Below are 5,343 nucleotides of genomic sequence, written 5' to 3'. Positions count from 1 at the left end.
GAAATGGTCAATCCCTCTCTCTGCACATCTGGTTACAGAACAGTTTCCTTCAAGCTGAAAGAAGCCCCGCGGAGCTGTCTGGGAAATACAGATCTGGATGTAGAGGACGCATTCCCAGAGGGGTCTGGGAATATTCGGCTCCAGGCTCCCGGCTCCAGACGCGCACGCCAGGTCCGCGCGTTGCGCACAGTGCGCTCCGGAGCCTGGATCTGGACTTCGGGGCAGCAGGCGCGGCCTGTGCTCCCCCAAAGCTTGAAGGCGGGCGGGCCGGACTATTGCTCCGCCCTCTGCCTCTTCATCCAGGCTCTGTCTGTCTTTCCCACAGGACAGGGCTTATTTCTTCCAAAGCTTACAGCCTGGAAAGGGCTGACAACCAAACTGGCAGGGCAGCCTGGGTAGAAGAAGGGTGTGTGTTTTAATCGCTGCGTTCGGCAGAAGCCTGTGGATGGGAAAGGTTTCTTCAGAGTGACTGAGGTTCCTGCTGAAACCCGAAGGACCAGTAGGCAGGAGCCTGGCAAGGGGTTAGGGCAGGGCCACGATCCCTGGCAAAGGTATAGGCCACAGGCCTAGAGAACAGAGTGGAATTCATCCATAGAACTTAACCATTTTGTGGGGGGAGAGGTGAGGGTAAGGGGGGAGAAAAACCAACTGACGTGGGATTGAGCAACAGTGCAGACATTACCCACAGAGCAGTGTTTAGACATTACAGCTGTAGGCAGTGAGTGACCTTTACCTGTTCTGTATCAGATTTCAGAAAAATGTGGCTTCTTGTGAAGCCGAATGGAGGGGTTGGAGTCAGGAATTCATGGGAAGAAATGATAATGTCTGGTCTAAGCAGGAGCAGTGGGGGTGGATAGGGGATGAAATGGCCTTGCGATTTACGAGTTAGGCTGGAAAAACCATGGGTCCTGATTGTATAGGATGCCGGATTCCTTTAGGCTGCCCTGGGGTATGGTGGTGCCATTCTCTGGACAGGAAAATTCACACACATGGACCTAAACATTCTTACACAACAGTGTCCTTACTTATAAATGATCTCATTCTCAAAGTAAAGGTGATATGTAACCATCTACACAGCACGGACACGTGGACTCATACTTGGCAATGTTCTGATAAACAGACAAACATGCACACAGATGCACATGTGTTAGACTGGGAAGGACACAAAGACTCGAACTAGGTCCCGGCTCTGGGATCTAAGCTTCTCACCACTCCCCTTACACACCCTGCCGTCTGTTCCTTTTCACTGTGCGCTGTTGAGTAGTAATGTAACCTCTCGGTTAAGTTTCTCAAAGGCAACTGCTTAGGCAGTAAACTTGCAATGAAGATGTGACATTTAAGCATGATCCTTAAAGACAGAGAATTTTTAGTGAGTCTGTGCATGGATGATGGCACTGAACATAAGACATGCCCCCTAAGTAGAAAGGAACCCGGCATGGTCGTTTAAAGAGAAGTAGAGACAAAGGTTAAAACTTGCTGTGATGGTCTCTTTTAGTTTTGTTTTTGGTTTTTGTTTGTTTCATATTTGCGTTTTAGTTTGGGGCAGAGACAATATCCATTAAGGAAGATTCTTGCTCAGGGTAGCATTGGTTGTAAGGAACTTCTGGGATGGGTGGTGGACAGCAGGGCAGACCCTTGGCTATTTAACTTTAATTAAAACCCTCTCAAGCGTTAGTGGGCAGGAAATAGTTGTCCTCTTGTTATTTCTGTAGGCCACCTCAGATTCTACATTGAATTCTACTTCTTTCTGGATTTAGTTGGAGATTTTCATTTTTTTTACTTTGTACAGTGGCATTCGACCTCTTTTTACTTAAAATGAACACTCCATTGTCTTTTGCATGGTCTTCATCTCTCTGACTTGGAGTTCCACCCCAGCTTTGAAGACCCCTTCGAAACAATGCCCTGACGTCCACTCATTCTCTTCCTGTTTAACTGCTACCTGTTCCGTCTGGCTTCCGAACCTTTTCCCTAGTTCCCAGAACACAATATTTCTATCTCTATTACCCCATCCTGTTAATGTTCCTTGCAGTTTAGTGATTTGTATCTCTTTTTTTCTTTTTTGTGTGGGGGTGGTGGTGGTGGGGGTGGGGTATATCTCTTTTTGTATATCTTGTTGCTTTATAAATCATGCAGGACGTATTATTTTCTTTTGTATATTGAGAGATCATATAGGACTCATCTTTTGTATTTACCTGATGGCTATGTACTATTCATTGTTGTTTGTATGTGTATATACCTTATTTGGCACATACCTCTGTAATTCCAGCCTGAGGCCAGGAACCACTGGCAAAGGTGGTTTTTTAATTATCCTCATCCGAGGACATTTTTACATCCATCTTCAGATAGAACAGGAGGGAAAGAGGGAGGAAGAGAGAGAGAGAAACATCAAGGTGAGAGAGACACATCAAGTGGTTGCCACCCACACGACCCCAACCGGGGTGGGGACAAACTGCAACGGAGGTACGTGCCCTTAGTGGGAACCGAACCTGGGACTCTGGTCCGCGGCCCCACACTCTAACCACTGAGCCAAATCAGCCAGTGACGCTCAAACCACGGGGCAAAAGGTAATATTTATTCATTTATTTTCAGTACAAAAATATTAAACACATGCCTTCAATTAAGATGTATAGGTTTAACAAAGCTTTTAAAAATTAAGTTCAAGCCCTGGTTGGTGTTGCCCAGTGGTTAGAGTGCCCCTTCCCCGCTCTGAAAGGTCTTGGTTTGATTTCCAGTCAGACAAATATCCAGGTTGTGGGTTTGATCCCAGGTCGGGGTGCATACGGGAGCAAGCAATTGATGTCTCTCTCTCCTCCAGTTAAAAAAAAAAATCAATAACAAAAAAAGATAAAATTCCTCTAAAAATCTATTCAAATGCTTTCTTTTTTTTTTCAAATTTTAGAAATGTGTTTGATTTTTTTTTTTTCAGTTTTTTAAAAACTGTCCAAAGGACTATTTGAAATAGAAAGTTAAACCTTAATTTTAGGGTTAGCAGAGGTATGGTTGTAGGATGCATTAGGGTGGTGAATTGTGATAATGACTAAACATTGATTTGCTAATATAATATAGTTGCCCACATTAAAAGAGTGTTTTTGATAATATCAAAAGTGCACTTAACTTTTTTTTTTCTTTATTGATTTTAGAGAGAAAGGAAAGGAAAGGGAGAGGTAGAAACATCGATGAGAGAGAACATCGATTGGCTGCCTCCTGCACGCCCCCCACTGGGGATCAGGCCCACAACCTGGGCATGTGCCCTGACTGGGAATTGAACTGGCGACCTCTTGGGGCATGGGTCAATGCTCAACCACTGAGCCACACTGGTTGAGCTCAAAAGTGCATTTAGAGTTGAAGTTTTGGCCTTTTAATTTTCTAGCCATAAAGAAAGCAGAAAAATATGTAACCAATCATTGCATATTTATTAAAATGAAAAGGACTTTGGCCATGGTCATGTCCAGAACTCTAAATAATTCCGTGGCCCAGAGTGGCACTTTCCGGAAGCTGGGAAAAGGATCCCGAGCAGGAAGCAAAGGAGGAGGCAGATCCCAGGCAGGCCTGATGCTTCAGCAGCTCTGGTCTGCTGCCTCACCAGGAGCACTTCGTGAGCCAAGGCCGCAAGGAGGAGGAAATGACTGTCTCCTGGGGCAGGCCTGTGTAATCTGGAACTGCGCGATTTCTCAGAGTGGGAGTTGGGATCAAAGTGTCTCCTTTCCTAATGAAACAATTCAGTCTGTTTCAAGGACACAAGGACATGTACCTGGGAAAATGACTGGCTGTGGAACAGTGTTACTCCAGTATGCGGGAATAACCCGCTGATGGGCAACAGGAAATCAGTTTCAACCAACTGTATTCCTTGTTAAGTGCTAGAGGACTCATTAGGTAATAACTTTATTACAACAATAATAGGGATGATAATAAGAGCATTTATTGATTGCTTACATAGGCCGGGCACTTGATAGTCATTACAATGAAGAAGAGTTTGAGTAGCCCAGCCCTGGCTGATTTGCTCAGTGGTTAGAGAGTAGGCCTGAGGACTGAAGGGTCCTGGGTTCTGTTCCCAGTCAAGGGCACACACTTGGGTTGCAGGTTCCATCCTCACCCCCAGGTGGGGTGGTGCGGAAGGCAACTACTTGATGTGTCTCTCTCACATTGATGTTTCTCCCTCTCCCAACTTCTACTCTGTTTAAAAATTAAATTAAAAATATCCTCAGATGAGGATTAAAAAATAATAATAGTAATAAAAAAATTTTATTTGGCATTTATTTTACATTACTTTGCCTTATCAGCTGTGGCTGTACCCAGGAATCTGCCCCTGAATATGTAGGGGTCTTATTAAGTGTAAGAAAATTCAATTGTAAATAACTAAGTCCCAAAATATTTTACTTTCTATCATTTCTTTTGCCTTGTCTTCTTTATGTTTACAAATGGTTCAGAAATAATATTATGCCAATGTTAATTTCCTGATTTTGATTATGAACGATGTTAAAATAAATGGGGTAAAAAAATGAGGGAACTTTTTGTATGACTTTTGTGACTTTTCTGTAAGTCTAAAGCTAATTCAAAACCTAAAGTTGAAAAAATCTTCATAATTTCTTTACTAAAATCTATCTTTTATTAATTTATTATAGCAAAAAGCACTCCATGTTCAATATAGAGATCATTGTACATGTATATAAGCAATAAAATAAAATAAAATAAAAATTCCCTAATTCAACCAACTAGAGGTTATCTGCTATAAATATATAGGTCTAAATTTATTGAGATGTATGTGTATATGGATATATAGCATGTATTGATTTCAATCAGTTATTCCATCTGCAAAGATAGAACTTTATTGAACTCAATTTGTCTGAAACCTTCAATCTGCCGAATGGAGGTAACTTAATATAGCCACTTCCAGGTACTTCAGTCCTTTTAAGATTTACAGTCAAGCCTGGCCTGGCTCAGTGGCTGAGCATCGACCCTGCACCAAGAGGTCGCCGGTTCAATTTGATTCCCAGTCTGGGCACATGCCCAGGTTGTGGGCCCGATCCCCAGTGGGGGCGTGCAAGAGGCGGCCCATCCATGTTCTCTCTCATCTATGTTTCTATCTCTCTCTCCCTCTCCCTTACTCTCTCTAAAAATCAATAAAGAAAATAAATAAATAAATAAATAAATAAATAAATAAATAGAGTCAGTTAAACTCAGGTTTGAAATTTAGTCTCCTTTTTTCTCACCCTTTAGGGGGCTCCTGCTAATCTTTGTGGCACTAGCCTCTTGCCTCTGTTCCCTAGAACCATGAACTATTTATTGAAGGCCTCCACCCTTCACAGTGCTGGAGACTCAATGGGGACTTGCTTAGGATTTTGA

The sequence above is a fragment of the Molossus molossus genome, unplaced genomic scaffold (genome assembly GCF_014108415.1).
Source record: "Molossus molossus isolate mMolMol1 unplaced genomic scaffold, mMolMol1.p scaffold_m16_p_5, whole genome shotgun sequence".
NCBI classification, from domain to species: domain Eukaryota; kingdom Metazoa; phylum Chordata; class Mammalia; order Chiroptera; family Molossidae; genus Molossus; species Molossus molossus.
This window is presented reverse-complemented; position numbering follows the sequence as displayed.